Here is a 25,792-nt window from a genome sequence, read left to right as displayed (position 1 = left end):
TCCCAGCTACTCAGGAGGCTGAGGCAGGAGAATGGTGTAAACCCAGGAGGCGGAGCTTGCAGTGAGCTGAGATCTGGCCACTGCACTCCAGCTGGGCGACAGAGCAAGACTCCGTCTCAAAAAAAAAAAAAAAAGATGAACATTCACCTCAGAGTTAATATATGTCTTTTCTTCCTTTTTCTATTAATCCTTGGATATAATAGCTTCAAACATCTGTAAACAAGAAGTAAATGAAATATTGGAATTTCATAAAATAAAAACAAGTTAGAATGTCGATTTAAGTATATAAAAATTGGAATTAACGTTAACACTTGGAAAATAACAAAATTCTAATATGCATGGAATAGCCTACTCTACATTTTGTTTAAATCTAGACACAAAAGTTAGTAAATATTATTTTCTTTGTTAAAATATTGTTATCTAGATATAAACAGTAATTTGGTAAAAATTATTTTCTAAATTCCATTTTTATTACAGCTTCTAGTAAGATTGTTATAAAAGTAAAATTATTATATAATTACATATAAATTACATAAAATTTTAAAAGTTTAAATCCCCGTGATGTTTTAATAAATTTATTTTAATAAAGACCATTTTTAAATTTATTTGAAGATAAATGAGGAAAAGGCCTAAAATAATTTATGTAAGATAAATACTAATTCTCCATAAGAATTATGCTGAAAGACAAAAGCTAGAAAAAAAGTACATACTGAAGCACAAAATAATACATACTGAATGATACATAAATATTTAGAAAATGTAAGCTATTCTATTCAGAGAAAGCAGACCAGTAGTCAACTGGAGCAGAGTATATAGGGATGGATGATTTGCAAAGAGGCAAAGAAATTCATGGGGGTGATAGTAATATTTTGTAACTCTGTTATCCTGGTGGTTTCATCAAAATTTATTAAACTGTGCATTCATCAAATTGGCTGCATTTTGCAGCAATCATATCTCATCAAAGTTTATTTAAAGAACAAGAACAATAGTTTCACCTTTTTAGTTTTGAAGTAAATAGAGAAAATATGAAGGCACTGTTTTTATTAACCAATGGATTAAAAAATACAATGAAAACAAACCAAAATATTAACAATACTGTTATCATTGAAATCTATGAAGATGGTGGCAGGATCAATTGGTCAGACTTTTGGATAAGCTATTTGGTACTGCATTTCCAGGTTCATCAAAAATATCCTTACCCTTTGACATACCAGTTTTGCTGTCATGAAATTGTCAATAGAGTGATCCAGAAGGATAAAGTGACATGCAAAACGACTTTCTTTTCTGAGTGGGTTATTTTAGTAGTTTTGAATCTTGTTCCAGATATTCAGCTGTGCAAAAAATATCGTTCCTTTCTCCAAATCAGTTGAATCTATTTTTTTACCTGTTTGCTGAGAAGGTAGAAATTTAACTTGAGTTGCTGAAGGCTCACTTAATACCTATGAGTCAGGGACACTCGTCAAATCATTTGCTATTAGTTCACACTGGACCCTATTCCAGCCTGTAGCGTTCAGAGATCTGCTATGTTCCTACCACTCTCTGAGAAAGGCCATCTTTGGAGGGAATGAGGTACACTGTACCTAGAAGCTAGCCTATTTGTTCTTCCAGGTAGCAATTCCTTTGATGTCTTGCCATCATCCAGAGTTGGAACCACAGAGCAGGGCTTATATCCCCACTACATCTGTAACCCCTTTAGTCTCTAACTTTTTTCCTCCTTTTCCATAGCCACTAAAGTTCTCCTAACCTCTCTTCCCCTTCCAGAATATCTAGCATAATCTTTTTAGTGAGCTTGTCTACTTCTTAGAACTTGGGTGTAGAGATGTGTGTGGTGCATAATTATTACCTCATAAATTACCCTGCTAAATTTGTTTTAATGAGGAGTTTGTAAATGGAACTACAATATATAAATCAGTTAGACGGAGAGGTCCTCTTGTACTTCCTTTTGAATTTTTCTGAGACCTCTGAACAATTAAGGTTCCTCACACAGCAGTTTGAAAATTTCCTTTATCATTATATTGTTTAAGTGGTAAAAATTCTTTTGAAAGAAATAAAATGATAGCCATATTTTTGCATGCAGTACTTCCAGAATATTCTCCAAACTGCAAAGAATAATTTAAAAGTAGATTTAAATCCTATTCCTTCTTTTTAACACCCTGACTTTGTTTTGCTCTCAATTGTGATTTGGAGTTTCTCCAAAAATCCTTTCAGAAATAAGTGAAATCCTGTTAGAAGCATGTGAAATATTTATATAGGATCATTATTATAGGTCAAAACCACCCCGTTTTCCTGAAAAGTGCACAAACACTTTAGCAATTTTTATTGTTACTTTATTTAACTCCTCTCAGCTCCCTTTTCCTCTGTCTTCTTTTTTCCTTTGCTAAATTAAGTACCTTACCTTTTCTGCAAGTCTCTCACCAGGAAACTTTGCAGATAAAATTTCCCTTTTGTGTAAAATGGGACAGATGAGTAGGTTTTGGTGGTACATAACTTTAATAGACACTGGCACTTTTTACATAGTGCCCTCTTATCATTCTTCTTTTTTTTTCAATATCTCCTCAACTATATTTTGAAACAGTGATATGCTCCTTCTAGTATTGTAAGTATTGCTTGCTCTTTGATTCTTTGCTATTGAGTATTTCCTTAATGATAAAATTATTTCCTACTTATAGTTCTATTTTTGAGATTTTGACCTTCAACATTGTAAAATTTTTGTAGCATACTCCATGTTTGAAAATCATTTTCTTTATATTTTCAACTTCTTACCTGTGAAGATTGATGTTTCTTCATTTATTGTCAGAGATCTCTGCTTCTTGAGTTACCTTGACTTGATAATATATCTTGATATGTTAGTCATTTATAATGTATCTGAATGTTTCTTTGCTATGGTAAAATATATGATAGCACTTTCATTCAATATTTATTGTATTAGGGTGTTGTGAACAGAATGTATTTCCCCAAAAATTAGGGTGTCGTGGACAGAATGTATTTCCCCAGAAATTCGTATATGGAAACCAGATTCTCAGTGTGATGATATTTGGAGGTGGGCCTTTAAGAGGTAATTAGCTCATGAAGAAATGAACTCTCATGAATGGGATTAGTGCCCTCATAAAAGAGGCTCCAGAATGCTTCCTTTTCCCATCTGCCTTGTGAGGATACAAGAACGTAACTATTTATGAATAAGGAAGTAGGCCCTCACCAAATACTGAATATGCCAGTGCCTTGACCTTGTGCTTCTCAGCCTCCAGAACTGTGAAAAATACATTTTTGTTGTTTATAAGCCACCTAGCCTATGATTTTTTTTTTTATAGCCCAAACAGACTAAGATAAATGGTGATCTGAAAACTAAAGTGTGAATTATGTCATTGATTCTTTAAATCAGTTTCTGTCTTGTTCCATTTTTGGCCCATTCCTATTTTATAGAAATAGTATTAGGCAAATATTACTGAACAATGTCTTCAAATATTTCAAGAGAAAGCATATACTAGAAACACCAATAGTATTAATAACTATATTAAACCCTCTCCATTACCTTATATAGTTACTTTTCTTCATGATGAGCAGCAGCAAATCATTATTAAAAACTGAGTTGGTGAGTGTTTTTTTTGCATTTTAATCTATTCTGGAGTTTCTTCCTACGTAGCTAAAAAGATGACACTGGCAACTAATCAACTTGGTTTTTTTCTCCCAACTTGGACTTTACCTTCTGTTTGAGTCCCTTTGTATACACAAAGAGAGATCAATTCAAAGGAGAAGAGTCCTGGTTTTAAGTGACATTCTTTGAGGCTCTATTTCAGGCATGTACCCTTTGCTGGAGTTTTCTCTTTGAACTAATGACTTAACATTTTACATTTACTTTCATCACCATAAAATATGGTTAATAATCTTCCTAGATGATTTTAACAATCATTAAATGAAAAGGTATAGGTAATGGGCACTTTAGATCATCTTCCCGTATTTCATTACTGAGCCATTATACCCATCCCTCAGTGCTGATTGTTGGCTGCTAATAGCTCACAACTGCTCCCTTCTCTAAAAGTTGCCATTGTCTGGGAACTACTAGGTCAGTTATGTGACCTGCCATCCCCTGGAGAATCCCATGGCCATTGATGGACTAATATGAGAGGTTCAAAAGGTCAGACCCCTTCCTTTTCAGGTATACTAATGATGCAAAATATTTGTTTATTAAAAAAAATTAAAACTACCATTGACTTAAAAGTTGAACAAACTAGATAGTGAATTTTCTTAACCAAATTTATTAAAGCACATACTATGTGTCATGTCTATGCTATTTACTAAGAACAAAATGGTAATACATACATGGTCCCTGCTTTCAAGGACCTTGTATTTCAATGTGGGAAGTATACACATGCACACAAATACAAACATATACAAATCACATTAACTCTTGGAAATTTTTATAACTTATAAAACACGGGATAACTGGAGGTCTAAACTTCGGATAGTCAAGAAGGACTTCTTTTAGTAGATGACAGTTTGACTGAAACCTGAACAAATATGAAAGGGCTACAAATAAAGTACATCAGCAGAGAGAATATCATCATATGCAGTCTTTTAGGCAGGATATATTTGGATATATTTGACATTTGCAATAGAATACTGATGTGTCAGCAGTATAGTGAGTAAAGGTGATTGAGGGAAGAGATAAAGTTGAAAAGAAAGGTAAGATCACACAAGATTAAATGCCATACTTGAGAGTTTGGGTTTTGCTCTACATGCAGTGGGAAAACACTAAAGGATCATAAATGCTGAGAGTGGAAGGTGATATAATTTGAAAAGAGGATAGCGGATCATAAGAGGAAAGAAAGGAAACAGGAAACAAGTTAAACCATTGTCACATACTGGTTGACATGTCATGTTGGACAGAATAAAGACAGTAACATACAAGAGGATATATTTCTAAGGTAATATTTGCAGATGATTTCATGTGGTAATTCAGGGCATGGAAAATAATGTTCGCAGAAGGATTGAATGTTAAGTAAGAGGAGAAAGTATGATAAAACAAGGATATGATGGCAAAAGATAGTGAAAAACTAGGAAAAAATGAGTTTCATTGTGAGAATGTTAAATGTGAAATTGTAGTGAGGCATTTATTTATTTATTTATTGGGAGTGCCAAACATGTTTAAGGGTTGCAATTTTTTTATTGATAGATAATGTATATATTTTGAGAGTACATGAGATGTGTTTATACATTCATATAATGTACAAATATCAACTCAGGGTAATTGGGATATCTTTCATGTTAAATATTTATCTTTTCTTTATGCTAGGAACATTCAAATTATTCTCATCTCGCTATATTGAAATGCATAATACATTATTGTTAACTATAATAATCCTGCTGCTCTTTTGAATACTAAGTCTTATTTCTTTTTTGATGGTGTTTGTTATCATTGATTAATCAACCCCTCTTCATCCCCTCTCCCCCTGTTCTTCCTGGGCTGTGGTAACTACCAGTCCATTCTCTGTTTTCCTTAAGTACAACTTTTACACTTCTAATTATTAGTGAGAACATGCAGTATTTGTCTATCTGTACTTGGCTTATTTGACTTAACATAGTGATGTACGGTTCCATCCATGTTGCTGCAAATGACATGATTTTTTGGCTGAATAATAGTCTATTGTGTATATATGACACGTTTTCTTTATCCATTCATTCACTGATGGACAATGAGGTTGCTTCCATATCTGATTTAAAGAGCAGAATTTTCAGGACTGAGGGTGGTAGTCCCATCGTCCCCCTTTGTCTCTGGCTGTCCTCAGAAATATATGTGTCTTCAGACACTTGCAGTGCTTCCTTTGGATTTAAGAGGGAACAGACTTCTGTCAGGGAGCCCTGTGGGGAAGCTGGTTGTCTACTTCAGTCTTACTTTTTTTCCAGCGTGGAAATTGTGAGTCGGGGGGAAATGTTCCACCTGCTAGGTGTCAAGCAGATTGGAGGGAAGGGCGTGGCAGATATTGAATTCTGATTTCCTTCCTGTGTGTTCAGAGTTGTTTCACTTTTCTGTAGCCCCAGGAACTCACTTCTTCAAATTTGACTCTCAGATATTTCTGGTGGTAATCTAGGCACTGTACATTTGGTTTTGGTTTTCTGTTCTGGGGATTGAACCAACTTGCTTTCTTGATGCCATTTTGAAACTGAAAAAATTCTGCAGTGAGACATTTAAATGAGTTGTACATAGCAGCCTAAATGGACTGGAATTGTTTATCTTATTATCAACAGCATAGACAAAATATGGCAATGGATGTGCTCAGTTAGGGAGGGCAGGAAAACAAGAGGGCCTAAGACTCAACAAATAAGTTGGCAAACCATAAGCATTTAGGAAGAAGACGACTAGAAAGGAGTTAGTAAAGGAGAGAAAATGATAGTGTAGGAAGTATGAAGGGAGAAAAACAGTTTAAACATGTTTAACTACATAGAATGCTTCAAAAACGTGAGTTAAAATGAAGTTTGAGAGTGGTTCATCGGAATTGCAATTTATAGAATTCAGATGACTTTAAAATACAGTTTGGAGAGTGGTAGACACAAGCCTGTTGGAGTAGATTGAAGAATGAATGAGAAATGAAGAAGTAAATTAGCATCCATAGCAAAATTATGTAGAAGATATATAATTAGTTGGAATAGATTATGAGAGTCATGGAACTTTTTTTTTAATTGGGAGAAAGTGGAATATTATGGGTATTTGAGTTTTGTTTGACTTTTAAAATCTCTTAATTTGGGGCATTTTACTTTTAGCTTGCAATTTCAAATATTCTGGAGAAGTAAGGTTTTTTAATGAATGTTTTTGTAAAATTTACATGTATTCGGCAGTAAAGAGTTTGAAAACTGACAATTGTTTGCTACAAGTTTACAGCTTTTCATCCTGATGTTTTGTTGCAGCAAGGGGACACTTTGAAGTTAGTTGTTAGGCAGTAAGTCCTTGTAATATAATTGGACAATGAGCAAATTATAGTCTCAGAGTGAGCCCTCGTAACCTTTATACTGCTAAGTTCAATAAAAGTGCAGAAGATAATGAAGGAGAAACATGACTCAGAACTGAGAAAAATAACTGAACAACTTAAAACTGGACCTATCATCCTGTTGTTTGAAACATACTATTGACTTCAGTAAGAAGAATCGTAGTTAAAATGAGTGAGAACCATACCTGCTAATTATAATAATGATAATTATAAATCATGTGATATAATAATGATAATTATGATTAATTATAATAATGATAATTTTGCTATTTATTACAAATACATATATTTATCAGCACTCAATTCTTGATGTCCACTTGGAATCCTGGATTTAAGCATTCTTAACTCTTATTGCCTTTATTTTAAATTAATTTTAGATACTTTCTCTGTGTGTCTTAAGTCTCAAGTATGGAGAGACACTGAAATATATTCAGCATAAAAGAGTTAGTATTATAAAATGGGGTTTCTGAGAAGGACTTTGAATTAGTATCCTAAATATAGATCATGTTTCATAACATAAAACAACTTCATTATATCTGAGATTTCATATCAAAATGGGTTTTTAAAGTAATAAACAAACAAAAGATAATAGAGCTTTATTAAGGTGTGCAAGCCATTTTCAATTTATCATGGCCTTTGCTCTTAAGGATAGAAAAGCTTATTATGAATTCTTCATGTTGTGGGAACTTGAATTCCTTCAAGTGTTTTCTATATTATTATTTCAACTCTCTTTCTCTGATCAATCCAAATTGATTTTAACATAGCTATAATGATCCAAGCATTCATATTCTCCCTAGAGATGATTCCTGAAATAAAATAGTTTTATGCTTTGTCTATGTCAAATTCTTAAGAGATAATTTGTTTCATAATCTGCAACAGCAAAGCAATGATGCAGTTGTTTACCATGGAGTGAGGAAATTAACCATTTGCCCTCTCCTCTTACCATGTATGCCCGTAGATTCAAAATTTTACATATCAGTGGTGAAAATATTGTTAATTCTGATGTTTAGAATTTAATACTGACACTTTTACAAGGAATGTAACACCAAAGGACCTATTTACTCAAAAATTATAATAATCTTTACCCTTATCCAGACAATCTTTTCATTTATTTTCTTCGTCCCTAGGTACTTATTTCTATTTTGCTTGTTTATACGAGTTTGAGATGAATTAGCATACTGTTTGTAGTTTTGTTTTTCTTTTGTTTTCTTTCCTCTGTACTAAAAGCCCTAGTCAAAAACAATGAAATCAGTTATTCCCACTCGGTGGGATCAGTTTTCTCAGTCTTCCTGTGCATTCTCACAGCATTACAGATACACCTGTTTTTAGAGAATTTATCCCCTATTTGTATGTAATTGCCACTTGACTATTTATTTATCACTTGAAATCAGATATCTTTCCTGGTTTTGTCAGTCCTTGTCCTTCTGATTTAAAGCCTGGAGTGTATAGATGGAACTGAAAATTTTGAGTCTATTGGACATTATTCCTGGAAGCACTGACTGCTCTCTTACAATGCTGTAAGGTGAATTGTGTCATTTAGGAGAATTTTGCCCTGTTATAACTCAGATATAAACCTCCTATAAAAAGGTGTCCTTTCTGTGACTGCCAGCTTCAAAATCCACATATTTATGTTTGACTGTATTTCAATCCAGATTTTTGCCTTTTTTTTTTTTTTTTTGAACGGGTCTCATTCTGTTGCCCAGGCTGGAGTGCAGTGGCAGGATCTCCGCTCACTGCAAGCTCCGCCTCCTGGTTCATGCCATTCTCCTGCCTCAGCCTCCCGAGTAGCTGGGACTACAGGCACCCACCAGCACGCCTGGCTAATTTTTTTGTATTTTTAGTAGAGACAGCGTTTCACCATGTTAGCCAGGATGGTCTCGATCTCCTGACCTCGTGATCCGCCCACCTAGGCCTCCCAAAGTACTGGGATTACAGGCGTGAGCCACCGCACCTGGCCAATGTTTGCCTTTTTAATTACTGAGTTGGTACCTATATCAACTTATAGTCCATTCTCACATCGCTATTAAAAGACTACCTGAGACTGGATAATTTATAAAGAAAAGAGGGTTAATTTACTTACAGTTCCTCAGGAAGTATAGCTGGGAGGCCTTAGGAAACTTACAATCATGGCAGAAGATGAAGGGGAAGCAGGCACGTCTTATGTGGCCAGATAAAAAGGGAGAGAGAGTGAAGGGAAAGAGCTACACACTTTTAAACAATCGGGTCTCCTGAGAACTCACTCACTATCATTAGAACAGCAAGGGAAAATCCTCCTGAATGATCTAATCACCTCCCCTTTGGCCCCTCCTCCAACACTACAAATTACAATTCAACTTAAGATTTGAGTAGGGACACAAATCCAAACCATGTCAGTATCTGATACCTCAGTGAGACAAACCTTAGTGGCCCTGGTCCTAGAGATACGTCATAGTTATCCAAGGTATAATATCAAAGATCTGGATCCCATTCCTGAGGTAGTGTGTGATAAAGTTTGCATATTTGTCTCCGCCCAAATCTCATGTTGAACTGTAATCCTCAGTGCTTGAACTGGGGCCTGGTGGGAGGTGATTGGGTCATGGGGGTGGATCCCTTATTAATGGCTTAATGCTGTCTTCATGATAGTTCTCATGAGGTCTGGTCCTTTAAAAGTAGGTGGCACCCTCTCCCACTTGTGCTCTCTCCCTTTCTCCTGCTTTTGCTATGTTATGTGCCTGCTTCCCCTGCACCTTCTGCCATGATTTTAAGCTTCCAGAGACCTCATCAGAAGCTGAGCAGATGCCCAGAATCATGCTTCCTGTACAGCCTGCAGAACTGTTAGCCAATTAAATTTATTTTCTTTATAAATTACCCCCACTCAGGTATTTCTTTCCAGCAATGCAAAAATGCCCTAATATAGTGTGGTTCTTATCTCAGCCCAAATTATTGAAATTTTGAGCACCTAACTCTCACCATTGAAGAGGATTGTGCCTATCGCTAATATTTGTTACACATCTCCATGTCTCAGAACTCTCTTAGGACTCAAAATCAATGCTAGGTGCTTGCCTCCCTGTAGATCTAGCTGTGGTTCCAACCATTAGAGTACTCCCCTGCTTTCTAGCAGGCAAGGTTACTCAGAGGATGGACTGTGGACTTTTTAAATCTCTCACCAGGCTGTGAGTAGAAAAGCGTACACTTAGCGCCATCCATATCGGAGCAAGAAGATCAGACATACTGCCCCATGTATAAACCGTTCAAAATAAAATCTTGACCACCACCTAACCACTCACATTCTCTGCAGCAGGCAGTCTAGAGCCTGTTGTGGTGACTTGGCCTGGCACTGTAGCTCCCTGCCAGCTTGATCTCAGCAGGTGAGCCCTTAGAGCAGACTAGGTAGCAGAAAGGTAGCTTTAACAACAGAGTGACAAAGTAAAGCAACTCTCTTACTGCAAACCACTGACTTATGTAAGTAATTCTCTGATCTTGTATTTTATCTCTTTTGTTTAATCCTATCATTCTTTTCTCCCCCCAGGAAAGAAAGTCTGAACTTCTATGCTTTGTTTTTGAAATCCTTAAATATGTGGAATTGACCCAGTGGTCTTCCCTTCTGTATTTCCTGAACCAAAGGAAAGGTAGCTAAGGCCTCAATCCTAATGTAGGACCAGAGAAAAGATGTAATGTCTCAGTGGTAGCTCTACACACAGGCCAACTCTTCCTTGGTAGGGACAGGTAGTCAGCTGTGTGTATCCAAACCTGAGCTGCCCATTCTCTCCTGGAACTTTATAAGGCCACATGTCCCAGAAAGATACCTTAATCCTCTGAGCAGGAATATAATGGACACTTGGAAAACATCAGTGGGTCACTTCATGTATCAGGAACCTGGGAAGACCTTGCCAAGAATAAGGGCATTTTCTATGCTGATGCTCTTCAGGAAATACTAAGAGAACTCTAACTGATCTTGTACCAAACTGCAGAAGTTGCAGTGTTGTGGACCTTTTAAAAGCAGGCTCCACAGCTGGATCACTTCACTTCTACCCTCCCATCCTGGGTGACCTGCGTAATCTTTAGTTAGGGCTTTTGCTTGTCTGACTCCTCAGTGATCGTTGCCTTTTCTAATACCAGTCAAGATAGGAAGCATCTAAAATTTAGCAAGTATAAAAACCAAAGTATTTATTTTAAGATCTATAGAGATGTTTCCCAGGCTTTTGAATATATTGTCATACAAAGAAATATGTCTGTTCAGCACACTGAGGTCCTCATGCCTGTATTTATTGCTAGAAGTGGTTGACCCCAAGGGCTGCCCCAGACCCTGCCCAAAAGCCTTGATGGCTGAAGGCATTTATCCACACTGGTTAGAAATCCCAGATATATGCAGAACTAAATGTTTTAGCAGGGCACTCATGGTTCTTCATAGAATATTTTCCTACATCATCTCTCTCTATTTCTCCAATGATGATCTCCATACAGTCAGTAGAGTTTTATCCTTCATAAATTTGCACATGATGCTTTCTGAACCTAGAATACCTGCTCAGCCTTTCTACATGTGACAAAGTCCTTTTTACCTTTTAGGATTCAGCCAAATATTATAATTTGTTTTTGCAGAAAAAATTAGGCATTCTTTCTTCAGTGTTTCTTCAGTATCTTGTTTATACCACAGCTTTATAATATTTCACATTTGATGTCATTATTTCTTCATTAATCAAACACTCCAAGGAAGAAAATGAAATTAACTTTTGATTAATCAACCTATGTATGCCAGTATTGGTGCTTTGTGCTTTTACAGACGTGATTGCATTTGACCCTCTATGTTGTGAAAGGCATGAAGTCTCAAAACCATTTTTGCACAAGAAAATGATAATTAGAATTATCCTACAACTTTCTTAAGGTGAAACATCTGATAAGTGATGAGGAATGCATTGCTATTAATGTTCTCAGATTTTACCAACCGTGGCCTTCTTATTTGCTTAGTTCTTTAAAACCCAGCCTAACATAAATATACCCATCACAATGTTTAACAAATAAAATTGGGAAGGAACAAAACAACAAAAAGGAGAAAAGAAACATTGAAGGAGAGGATAAAAAAGAAAGGAATCAATTAACCAAACAACTGCATTCTAGGAAAAAAAAAAATCTCTGGATTTGTATGCGGGACATAGACTCTGTTGGCTTCTGACTTTCAAATAATTGTTGAACTGTACATTAGAATACAGAGATACAGTAAATGGAATTTTAAAAGTGGAGGTAAACCATAAAACTTGGTCACCTCAACTTTTTTTTAAACTTAAAGTATATGCATCAAGATAAATACAAAGAACTTTGTCTAATTCAAATAAAAATCCATCTTTAGAAAGTCTAAGGAAAAGAACTCTTCTCATACGGATAAATTTGTAGAAGGAAACTTTATTGTGAAGTATTATATCAATTTGAATAAGTTTAAATTCAAATATGTAGTTATTGATATATTTTAATATCTAATATTCTATGAGGCACTTTGAACTTAGTCTGTAATTAAATGTGGGTGCAAATATTTTAATAAACTGCTGTTTTTAAGACAGTGATATTTAGTGATCTAAAATATCATCTAGTGAAGATAAAATTCAGTAATGCATTGTTAAAAAACATAGTTTCTCTTTCTCAAATCTAGCATTTTTAAGAAAATACCTAATGCTGGTATTTTGTATCAGTATATAGTTCAGTCAAGATTATCTCCCTGACAAATGGCTACATGCAAAGCTAATTGCAATATGATTAAGAAGGATTAGTATGTCACAAAAGGATAAAGTGCCATAAATAGCATAGAGCAAAAATCACATAATCAACACTTCTCTGACATAGTCTCTTTGTGAAGTGTACAAAGCTCTAAACTGCTTTTCTCATTTCATTTTTTAATTTCCTTCCTCGGAAAGAAAGAAAATTGTTCTTTCTTTCAATAAAAGAAAGAAAGATTGATTGTTCCTCTTCTACATAAAAGAAAGCTAGTTAGATACTCAAAAGAAATCATCATAAGTTACACAAAAATAGATAAATATCTGAAACTGAAATATCTAATTTCATTGCTTTGGAAATTTTATAAAATATAGTGAAAACTACCAATTCCTCATAGTCCCATTACACAGAGACAACATACTTTGTCCGTTTTTTGAAAAGTAGTGATTTAAAAATGATCATGTGTTTGTCAGCAATGTTTGACCACTCTCCTTTTTGAAATGGTGGGTACATATGTAAGTGTGTGGTTTCAAATGATGGTGAGCTTTTGTGGCCATTCTTTTTTATTTCTTTCATTCTCACAATATAATAAGAAGCAAAGTAACGTGCTGAGAGTGTTGAGAGGTGGAAATATTGAAGATTTGAAAACAGTGTAAAACAGATAACCAGGAGTCTGGAAATTAATGTTCTAGGGAAGTATTAAAGTCTTCAAGACACAGAAAATCTCTGTTTTATGCAAATTCCTCTATTGATTAGAAAAAGAGAGATTCTTCCTAACTTATAAAGCTAGTATAACCTTAACACCTAATCTGCACAGGGGTAGTATAAAAGGACAAATCAAGCCATTTTTATATTTGAACAAAGACATCATAGTCCCAAAGAAAACAGAAGCCTAAGCACAATAATGTGCAAAAACTAATGCAGCATGACCTGATTGGATTTATCCCATGGATTGAAGGATATTTTAACATAAAATCTTTTTATATAATTCATCACCTTAGCCGATTAAAGGAGAAATATGATCATCTCAATAGATGCAGAGAAAAATCCTTTGATAAATTTTAACACCTACTCATGGTAAAACTGTTGGCAAAGTAAAATAGAACACAATGTCCTTAAAACAGTAAAGGATATATTCAAAATACATAATTCATTGTGAAAGTTTAGATGAATTGAAAGATGTGACAAGATGCCCACTACCGCTATTTTGTTCAGCAGTTTGTTTGATGCCCTCGTTCTACAGATGGAAAACATTTAAGAATGGATAGGAAATACAATCATTATTTATACATATTATTATCTGTATAGAAAATCCAAGATAATCAATAAGCTATCCAAATCAATAATAGAATTCAGCGTATCACTGAACACGATCAGTTTACAAAAGCCAGTGGTAATTCTATCTATCAGCAAGAAACAATTAAAATTATAATTGAAAGAAAATTACATTTAATAATATCGTTAAAAGCATAGAGGCCTAGGAAAATGTCCTGCAAAATTGTAGAAAATAATCACACAACTTTATTAAAGATCAAAAACTAATATTTAAATAAATTACCATTTGCATAGATGAGAAGCTTCAATACTAAAATAGATAAATGTATATTATTAATAAAAAACTAATACATAAATTGTCTAAATGAATAATTCATTTTAAACTTTTATTCATAATGTGTTTTTCTCAGTCTTGTTTAGGAAATCCATGTGTACCCTATCATCATAGATAGTATATTCTTTTAAATGTTTTTAAGTATTTGATTTTGATACTAGTATTTTATCAACCTGGATTTGAATTTGTATATAGTATAATGATAGGGTGTATATGGGTTTCTGAATCAAGACCTGGCAAGATAAGCTATTACAAAATACTAAACATATTGATTTATTTAATATTAAATTTCTGTAAGATATAAGAAACCAGAAGAAAAGTGGAATTACTATCCACATCTTATATAAGGTATGGGTAGTTTATATTATGTGCTTGAAGTCTGGAAGTAGAAAAGCTTTGTACAGATTACCTTTTTAAAATTAAATCTACAGTGAAATTTGCTTGAAATCTAATATTTGTAAAATATTAATATTTATAAAAGAGTAGTACAGAGTACTAAATAAGTGGGTTGTATAACTTCAGTTGGAATGAAAGAATCAATGAATATTGGGGTAATAACTGCACTAAAATCCATATCAAGGCATGGATTATTTTCCTTCTGCAGGAAATACTGGAGAAATGCTGTAGTTGATGTTAATTTGAGCAAGACAGTTGGCAGTCATTCACAATGGCATTATTGATAAATGAAGTTCCAGGATTGTTCAATAATGGATCAATGTCTACTTTAATAGAATTCTCAAATATATATTCTAGAGCTCTCTTCATAGAAATGTCATGTTTTCGTTTGATCAATACAGTTGATAAACATATAAAACAGTTTTGTTAAAATCAAGAAGAATTCAAATATAGAACATATAAATAATTCAATAAAACAAACATAATGTCTGCCCAAGATGAAGATTTATTTTGATGCTTCAGTTAAAGTGCTTGAAAAGTAATAGAAAAGTTATGACAAGCATATCGAGTCATGCTAAGGCTGGATCTTTTGAGAAGGTTATTTTTGACTGGGAGAATAATTCACTAAGAGTATGGTAATTAGGCTGTGGCTCGATGGAAGGGTAGGGTTTAGTAAACAGGGAGTAGAGTGAGAATGATTGCAGGTAGAAGACACTGCATGTAAACAAAGTCATAGAGGTGAGAAATTGAGATACATAGTCACAAATGGCTTAAATGTGATATCTAGGGATCAAATTAAAAGTATCTTGAATGCCATGTTACAGATTTGGGGCTTCATTTATTAAGCAATTGAATTGAATGTAATCGAACATAAAGATTATTCTTGCAGGAGAATGTGTGATGTATTAGATTAGTGAGAGACATTGTAAGGAAGACAATAATTCTAACAAAATATAATTTCATTCTGAGCTGTGACATTAGTGATGGGTGGGATTGATGTGAGAAAAACCACAGGGGTCATCAGAGCTCTAATATTTGTACATGGAAAAGGTATTCATTTAACCAATATCCATTGATTGGCAAGTAATGGAGATAAAATAGTGAACAAAACTGTGCAAAAATCCCTGCTTTTAAAGACCTTATATATAAAGAGGAAGAGAGAAAGATAAGTAACTAAACCCACAAATACAACTTATAATACATTAAAAAAAAATAAATGCTACAGAAAAACACAAAGCAATGAAGAGAGAATACGAAGTGTGAGATTTCGGTGGCGGGGGGATATGCAATTTTATGTAAAGTGATGGGAAAATACCTCATTCTGAAGGTGATGTTTGAGTAAAGACCTGAAGGACGTGAGAGAGTCCCCTGGGATATTTTGGAAATAGTCTTTCTTGTTTGAAGGAATGGCAAGAACAAGTACCTGGAGACAGAAGCAGCATGTTGGAAGAATGTCAGGGCCAGCGGGGCTTGGGGGATTGAGTGAGTGGGCGACAAGGTCAGAGAGGTACTGGAGTGCATCTCCTGGGTAAGGCCAGTGAAATGTAAAGGCTTTGGTTTTTACTTCATGGCACATAAGATACATTGGAGAAATTTGATCAGATAAGTGTTATGGTCTGACTTGTTTGTTAACAGCATCTCTCTGGCTACTGGTTTGAAAATAGATTGAATGGAACAAAGAGGAAGCAGTGAGAACAGTTAGGACCTTACTAGAGGAAGCACCTGAGAACAGTGAACGTTATCCTGGCAATTTAATTTGGAACAAGTATGGCTGTTTGGTAAATCCCATAGAAATGTTGGGAACAGATTTGTGGTCAAGACAATAGTGCTGGTGTTGTGTCATGTTGAGTTGTAAGTGCCGATAGTGCAGATAGAGCTTTCAAGTGGATTTGATAATCTTATTTTACAAGTCATCTTACCCCAGAGCTTACTGATCAGTACACAAAATATTTGGAAAATGTAAGTCTTAGTGAATTTTGGGTCACTATAAAGGAATGAATACGTGAGACTGGGTAATATAAAGAAAAAAATGGTTTATTTGGTTCAGGATTCTTATGGCTGGGAATTTCAAGACTGGATATCTGATGAGGGCCTCGGGCTATTTCCACTCATGATGCAAGGCACAGGGGAGCCAGGGAGATGCTAGGCTCTTTTAAACAACCAGCTCTTTTGAGAACTGATAGAATAAGAACTCACTCACCCCTGAGGGGAGACATTATTCTGTTCATGAGGGATGTACCTTCTTGGCTCAAATACCTTCTGTTAGGCCCACCATTGGGGATCACATTTCAACATGGGGTTTGGCAGAGACAAACATCCAAACTACAGCACTGTGTTTAGTGAAAAACTGTTGAAACTTCAAAGAAAAGAGTGTTAATGGGTAAGAAAATAACTGTTTTAAACCATTCCAAAGCTGTCAGACAGAAGACAAGTTAAATATTTTCCTCTGCTAATCCCTCTTTCATTGACAGGTGATCTGAGACTCTGGACTCAGACCAAGGTGGTGTGGTATTCAGACAGCCTTGGGTGGGTTAGGGTCACAGCATCTTTAAATAGTTCATGGTAGGAACCCTCCAAATAAGCATTAGATCCAAATGAGATCAGGAAAAGAGAGACACTCTGGATACAAAGCAAATTGTGCCCAAGAGGGCTTGACTCGGGAGAAGATTTGACACAAGAGGTAAGAAGCAGACATGCCAGAAGTAATTCATCTACCAATTAGCAGACAGAGTCAGTGGCTTTTTATAGACTCTTGAGCTACATGTGACTCAGGTTGGGAGGTGTGTCAGAAGGTTAAAAGGCACAGCCAGTAAGTAAGCTTAGAAGAGAATGTGAAAGATAAAATTTAAGTTATATTTCAGGAATATGTTTCCCATAAATGGACTGTGTTGTTTGAGAGCATTAAAAATACTGATAAACTAAAATGGAGGGCTGCCCATCAGAAATAATTTTTAAATGGATATTTCAACAGAGATAAGGAAATAGAGTTTATGATTTCTATATTATTCTCCAGTTCTCAAAATACATGACTGTGAGACTTCTGATTGCTTGTGATAGCTGCTGCCTTTTATTATTATTTTTTACTTTTTCATAGACTTAAACAGGAGAAAGTAAATAATTGCTGTTGTTTTGTTGAGTACTACTCATGTGGAGAAGTTATGAAATTATAAAGTTCTATATTTCAGGCTGATTATTTAAGAATAAAGTAGAGATAAAAATGTGATTCTCAGCATAACCTTGGGATTCACTCACTAAATTTATATACTAATACAGAACTTGAATTTAGTTAGTCCTGGTATGAAGAATTATTTTGAATGAGGCTTCTATTGAATGAAAATATGGATGTTGTCAGAAAGAATAAGTTTACCCAGGAAACGTGTCGAATAATAATATTTTAGACAGGCTTGTCAGGACCCTTAGAGAATTGTGAAAATTGAGAATGGCAATACATACTGGAGGCAATCTATGAAACAATTAATAAGCTATCCATCACTCATTTGTTTAACACTAAATAGTCTCAGTAGTTTTATCTGCTGACAAAATATATTGAAAACAACCACTGGGACATTTAGGATTCGGAAAATGTCACTGGAGAACTGTCTTTTTCCTCTAATAAATGAAACACAGAACTACTATAAAATCTCCTCCGTAAGGAGATAATAGTATGTATGTTTATGTGTGGCCCAGAATTTCTGGTGCTTAAGACTTGACCCCTGCTGTCCGGGAAATGGCTGTTTTATAAAGAAGGTAAAAATGTACAAAACAATTACAAAACCAGGCACCATATCTGTGCCGTATGATATACAGTGTTATGCAGTCTCATAGGCATGTCACCTACATCACCTACATCAGAATAACCTGGAATACTTTTTAAAAATAAATACCCTTGACGCTATTCAATCCACATCCATGGAACCAAAAACTCTGTGGAAATTAGGAATGTGTATTTTTAAAACTCATTTGATATTAGATATGTACCCTCAAAGTTACATGATAAGTGTTACAGTAGTTTTCAGGAGGAAGATTGCTTCTAGTTAATTCTGTGGTTCTCAATCTTGGCCTCACACCGGAGTTAGTTGGAAAGCTTCAGTGATGTTTAGATCTCACCCTCAGAGATTCCAATATAATTGTTTCAGATTGCAGCCTGGACACTGATTATTCACAACCAAACATAGGAGATGATATATTCCAAATGTTACAGCCTGTGTATAAGACCATTCATGGTATCATACATCTAATACTCCATCCCTTAGCCATATTGAACTACTTGAAGACTCCAAAGTCGTGATAATGATGACAATTAAAATAATATTAATATTCAATGTGTATTTTGTTATTATAATGTGCCAACTATAAATTTGTTTATCTTCATGAAAATTCTTTGATATGAATGCTATTATTATTACCATTTTACAGATGAGGAACAGAGACAAAGTGACTTGGCTATGTCTGCATGGTTAATAGGTGACCAAACTGGAATTTGAACCCGAGCAGTCTGGCTCTACAGTGCACACTGTTACATTATGCCACTCACGCATATGCTATATCTCCCCATGCCTGCCTCATATGATTGAACCCTGTCATATGCGTTTATACTGCCTTGAGATGTCTTCCTCTAACTTCTTGCATGATGACTGTTTACCCATTTTCAGTTCATAGTTTAATGTCACCTCCCTACAGGAATTGTTCCCTATTTCCTGCTCTGAGAAGTGATGCCTCTATTGCAGTTAGTTGCCAAAGACTTACTTTTTTTTCTTTGTCTGTCCACATTACTGTGAGAGTTCCTTGAAGAAAGAGACTATGCTACATATATTTTTGTAGCTGCCTTAACAATGTCTGCATTGTAGTTGCCGCCACTCAATATTTGCTGACTAAGTGAACAATTTAATGGAGGAATGTATCATTGAGTGTATGGGAAAGTAAAGGTGTGTTTTGCTCTTTTAAGTAAATTAATTGCATTAACTGATTAAGAAGTAAAGCCAAAAATGTTTCAGAAGCCATTACCAAGCTGTTTTAGTTCCTGACTGGAGTTTGGATTTCATTTTCAGATAGTAGGGAATTAATGAGGATTTTAAGTAAGGGAGTCAGATAATATATCCTGTTTCTACCAATAACACTTGATAAACCCAGGGGACCAGCTAGGAAATCCTGTAAACAAGCCTTAAACATCCCAAGCCATCTTCAATACAATGCCAACTCTATCAGGGGAGGCCTACCTCCATCTAACTAAATGCACATTGTGAACTATGGTGGTGGACAGAAATAAGGAAAATGTGAGGGATGAAGGAGTGGTGCTAAGCCCAGTTCCAAGAGTTGAGGTATATATAAAATAGTTGCAAATGGCCTGCAAAACATAGCATATTATCTGGCCCTTTACAGAAGTGGGACTGACTGGAAACATTAAAAGCATAGGGATTAATTCGGAGACTTATATAGGATATTGCAATCTATATGAAGTAATGAATGTACGAATGACGTAATAAAGGTAGTTTATCATGGAGCCTTTTAAAATTGAATCTATCGAAGCTAATGTCATGTCGGAATAAACGACTAGGAGTATAGAGCATAAAGAAGGGTGAAGGGTTATAGTAAGTAAGGGTAGAGGTTCTATAGAGAGTACTCACAGGGTTAGTCTGGTTTAGAGAAGGACGAGTAAGTTCAATTCGAGCAGAGCTGTGAGATCAGATGTAGTACATGAGAACATGTGCTGGTACTGACATAGAAACAATGGATGACCCAGAATTTGGAAAGGATTAAAGGAAACTATAGAAATTCCTCTCCTGACCACAGCAGACACTTAAAAATGATTACTAAATTAACTAGACTAGAACTGACAGAAGAATCAAGCAATCTTTAAATCCAGGCAAACTATAGAGAGTAAGGTCCCAAGAACCAAGAAATGTTATGCAAGAATGGATGCATCTCAAACAGCCTAGATTCGGGGAGTAGCCTCAGTCAGCCTTAATCTGAGCCACTGTGTCCTATACAGCTTGCATTTGTAAGACACTAAATGCACTTTCACTTGTTATTTTATTTAGATTTCTTATACAAATCTGATAATGTAGTTTAAGCGGACATTATGCCTTCCATTTTACATTTTACATTAATTGGAATGGGGGATCGTGAGTAGCTTCTCAGAGGCAGATTTACCATGTAGCTAACAAAGCTTAAGCTTCAGAGTACCTCATTTTCATGTGTCTCTTTGAAAGCCCTGTATTTCTGTCTTAGAGAAACCCTCAAATTATGTAATTTCAGGACAAGCACAATCTTCATCTTCCCTGTGTTTCACCTAACCTAGATGGCATTGGGTGGGTCTGGAACATCTGAACCATGGTTCTTTCTGTTATACCACAGTGTCCACTGCCCTTGGTGTCATTCATGGCTAGGTGGTAACCAACACCTAGAGGGCTTACTACGTATGAGATGACAAAATTCAAAGCAGCCAGCAAGTGCGAAAAGCATGTTACAGGGAAAGCAGCAGATTCTGACATAACTATCTAACACATACACACAAAAAAACAGATTAAGACAACTGCTTGAATCCCTAAAGAAAGATACTTCATCAAGAATTGCAAATTTAATATTTCTTTCGAATGATTTAGTACATGAATGGCTAGAAATAGGTTTCATATTTGCTCTGGTATTCACAAACACCAGATTGCAATTCACAAACATGATTACTATGAAGTTACTGAAAATAAATATTAGTTATTAGAGAAAAGAAGGTGGGGTTGTAACTTGTGAAGAAGGGGCATTCCTCTACTACTTCCATTTATTTTCCCCTTTAAAAGACTTTAATAAGTGCACCATTACAGAATGGCATAAAATATGACAAAAAAATCATTAAACTGATTTATATAACTGCTTAAATAAGGAGAGGAATAAATGTCCACTTTGTAAGTCGTTATGTCATTATGCACTGAAATAAGATCTTTGCATTTAGTTTTGAAAAACATCTTGAATATAACAATAATCAACAATGTGAAATAGCTATTTCTTATAATTATTACTTCAAAAGATATGCTCAGAAAATAAATCCTTTCTAATTTTACCTGATACTAAATTTTATTTAGCCTGTTTTGTATGTCAATTATGTATTTCTGTATGTATTTACAGATTCTAGGTTTCACTACAACTGAGTAATTATATTGGGTATTTTTTTTTCTTTATAAACCTTTCCAAGCGTAATGATACCTTCACTTTCTCCCATTGCTCTCTCTACCATTTAAAATTTTTATTACTTTCTTAAAAAGTTCCCCCCTTTGGGAAATAATGAGGATGATTCCGCTTAGCTCTGTTCTTGAAAAACTGAGTCTAAATTGTGTAGACTTTCCTGATTTGTAGTAGTGGAATGGGAACTGGGCCAACATATTTAATTTGCATTTCTCCTAGAAAATGTTGCAGACTAACTCTTTAAAAAGCACCAAATCAGAGATATATTCTAGGCAACTTGCAACAGAATGACCTGGGTTGCCTATTAAATATGAAAGTTACTGTGTTCTAGCCAAAAACCTATTGAACCTGATCCTCTGAGGATGTAGATCAGGGATATGTATTTTTAACAAACAAACTTCCCAAGTGATTCTTATTCACATTAAAGTCTGAGAACAAAAGCTTATATATAGCCTACCTCATTTAAGTCCTAGGAGTGTTGCAAATGTATTATGATATAGTTGCAAAGAATAAAAGAATACCCCTCAGCCATAGGGGGAACTTGGGAAATTTTAGCTTAAAAACCTCTACCAATTAAGATTCATGAGTAGAAATGGTTTGTTTATAGAAAGATTTTGCCTGGGTCATTAATTTTTAGGAAGGTTTATAATCTTTTAGGAGTTAGATACATATGGAAATACACAAGGGTTTGCAGACTGACACTAAAATGAACAGCTGAGTGCTTGAGTGTGGTAGGAGACATTAAGAAAACAGAATGCTTGTTAGATAAAATGTAATGTTGAGGAAAAACTGTCCTCCAGGCATCTATTTCCTTATAAATCACTTGAAAATGATTTTTCTAATGGCAAATCATGTATACAGTTTTCAAGACTATAATTACATTAAATAGCATTTTCATATTTTCCTTTAGCAGCACTCCTTTGATTTCTTTATTTTAAGTAAAATAATGTATTTCCTAGGGGATGACAATAATGAAAAGCTTAGTACCTAAAAAATATAGCAAAGGGCAAGAATAGGCACTTTAGAAACTCAATTTTGCGTTTTAACTTTGGAAGGTTTTGATCTGACATAATAAAATATGGTATTTTAATTTCCAAATGTATTTAATTTTTGTACATATATTCTAAACTTACATATTCTATACTTATGATTTGCCTAATATTATTAAAACTTTCTTCTGCAGATGATATTTAATATTACTATAACCAGAATACCATCATTCCAGTACCTTGATGATTTAGAGACAATCGAGATTAATGCTTTACACAGAATATTAGAACATGTTATTCATCTCATGACAACTGATATTATTGCTGGATTACAGTATCCCAAACCTACCTTGTGTCTATTTGTGCTACTGTATAATCTACTGTGTCTGAAAGTCACAATTTACACTTGTTATGCCAGCATACTTACTCATACTGCCTCCTTCACTCTCTAGTATCCTGGTTTAGATAAATTATATGCTCACCCTAAATTTGACATTCTTACATACTTGGAATTACAAATCCTTTCTCCTATCTAAACATTTTCACAAATCTGTTCTTTTATCAGCATCCCATGATAGGTAGCAAAATCACTGTCACAGGAGAAGGGAGGAAATTGGTCTTCTAGTTTGACCTTCTCCCTCAGTTTGGAAATGTTTGCACTCACAAGTCTCATTACCTCTTGTTGGCTCTTGGCCTCTGTATTGTGTAACACCCATGCCTTGTATAACATCTCATGTAGAAATAGTCCAGATTCATTGGTGCTCCTGGCATCTTGGTGAAAGACGTATTGCTTGGATCTGGACCCAGACTTCACAGAGCCCCTTGTCAGTAGTGCATGTGAATATAAAATGGTGGAAGTGTTTTAACATAGAGGTTGAGAACTTAGCCTCTGGAGTTAAACAGACCTGGGTTTGCAACCCGGCATCTTCATTTAAGCTTCCATTTCTCTGTAAAGTGGGAATATTAAAAGTCCTTTCTTCATTTCTCATAGGTCTGTTGTGAGATATTATTGAGATAGGAAATTTTTCTTAATACATTACACGCAGTACCTATTATTTTGACTGCTACTGCCACCACCACAATTATTGCTACCAAGACTTGCTCCTTCTAAATAAATTATACACTTCCTGTAAGAAAATTTGAGAAATGGTTTAAGTTTAAAAGGATATGTGTGATCGTTATCCCTATCTGTTGCCTTGTCAAGATAAATTGCAGTTACATCATCCATTCTTGCATTCAGTCAGCAAATACATAGTGGTTAGGTCTAGAAAGAATATAAATGAAAGAATAGTGGTATGTGTGTGATTTTACTTTAAACTGGTTGCTTGGGATATTTCATCACAATTAATTTTAACCATCACCCACACACTTTCCCTATACATATCGATATTTATAATGGATAACTTTGATAACTAAACCTTATTCCATCCTGCCAAATGGAGTAGATATTACGAAAAATTATTTGTGACAGCTATACACTGCTGGCCTGTTCTAGGCTTACTCATGTAGCTATGTACAGCACACAGGTTGCCTGGGGATTTGGCTTAGCTGAGGATACTGTGATGATTAAGTCTCCCTCTTCATGTGGTTTTCTGTCCTCAGAAAGACCCTTTGCTTGGTGATAGCAATGTTTCAAGAGGGCAAGCCCCAGTATGAAAGGAAATTCAAACTTCTGCTTGGGTCGCGTTTGATGATGTCAGGTCAGCCAAAGCAAATCACGTGACCAAGGCCATAGTCATTGTGTGAGGGGAACACACAGAGTAAAAGTATCAGGAGAGTTGTCTTATTGAGAGACATTAATACATGCAATTACCACAGCTATCATAATCACAGTTATTATTTTTGATAGAAAGGATACACTCCTAATATGTATATAAGAGTGGGATATTTTGACCAGGCTTTATAGCTGAACAAGATATTAATTCTCCTTCTACTTCCACATGGAAGAACTTCCTATCTTATTTCCAAGAACAGAGGGGAGAATTGAGCATTTTTGTAATGAAGCTTTAATTTAGACCCTGATCCTTTATCATGGGCAGGCACTAAAGTTTCCATCTCTGTACAGAGAGTAAGATGAATTACCTGCTTTTATTCTATTCTTGGGCCTATTATATGTTGCATTCTCATTTTTTTCCTAAATAATAATATTGACTTTTATATGGATTTCCTATTTTAATTTAAACAACATTTTCACCACAGTTTTAGTTGTAAAAGTGAAAATAACTTATAGTATTTAAGAGCATTGCAGAAAGAAATAGGTAATCAATTTAACTATGTTATTCTAAAATTTAATAATCTGTATTTGTTTTTATAAACCTTACCACGTTTACATATACAAAGGTATGCATGTTTATATATAAATATGTGAAAAAAAATATGTATATATAAAGCTAACCAGTGCTTTTTAGCTGAAACCTAGAGTAGCTAGTATAATCTAAGAGTAAGGAGGTTTTTTGTTGTTGTTTTTGAGACGAATTTTGCTCTTGTTACCCAGGCTGGAGTGCAATGGCGTGATCTCAGCCCACTGCAACCTCTGCCTCCCAGGTTCAAGAGATTATCCTGCCTCAGCCTCTCAAGTATCTGGGACTATGGGCAGGCACCGCCACCCCCAGCTAATTTTTGTATTTTTAGTAGAGATGGGGTTTCACCATGTTGGCCAGGCAGGTCCTCAACTCCTGACCTCAGGTGATCCATCCACCTTGGCCTCCCAAAGTGCTGGGATTATAGGCCATGCCTGGCCTAGAGTAAGGCATTTTTAATCAAGTTCTTTTATTGTTACTTTCAATATAGGTATTCAAATGATCAAGAAATGATTTTCAGTTACTCAGTAGCTTAAATTCTCTTATTAAAGTGAATTTCTCCTTAATCACTTTTTGCCTACAACTGGACTTTAAAATATTTAAAGATCTGTAAATCAAACCTACGGATTTAAAGTGTGTTCTTTTTTTTTTTTTTTTTTTTTT

The 25,792-nt window shown here is 35.0% G+C and overlaps 1 protein-coding gene and 1 long non-coding RNA gene across 2 annotated transcripts in view; one reads left to right on the top strand and one right to left on the bottom strand.

The window, feature by feature from the left end:
- LOC108540773 (uncharacterized) overlaps positions 1 to 9,934 on the bottom strand; it is an 18,592-nt gene extending 8,658 nt beyond the window's left edge. The window contains exons 1-3 of the long non-coding RNA XR_001888760.1: positions 9,924 to 9,934; positions 2,396 to 2,400; positions 148 to 213 (exon numbers count right to left, since the gene is read on the bottom strand). This is a non-coding gene — a long non-coding RNA (uncharacterized LOC108540773). The remainder of the gene's footprint in view (positions 1 to 147; positions 214 to 2,395; positions 2,401 to 9,923) is intronic.
- The window catches only part of EPHA6 (EPH receptor A6), a 960,105-nt gene that overhangs the window by 207,745 nt on the left and 726,568 nt on the right, over positions 1 to 25,792 (top strand). The window lies entirely within an intron of this gene.

Source organism: Rhinopithecus bieti, unplaced genomic scaffold (genome assembly GCF_001698545.2).
Source record: "Rhinopithecus bieti isolate Rb0 unplaced genomic scaffold, ASM169854v2 scaffold_18644, whole genome shotgun sequence".
In the NCBI taxonomy this organism is placed as follows: Eukaryota; Metazoa; Chordata; class Mammalia; order Primates; family Cercopithecidae; genus Rhinopithecus; species Rhinopithecus bieti.
The sequence above is the reverse complement of the archived record's forward strand: the minus strand, read 5'-3'. Positions and strand labels throughout refer to the sequence as shown.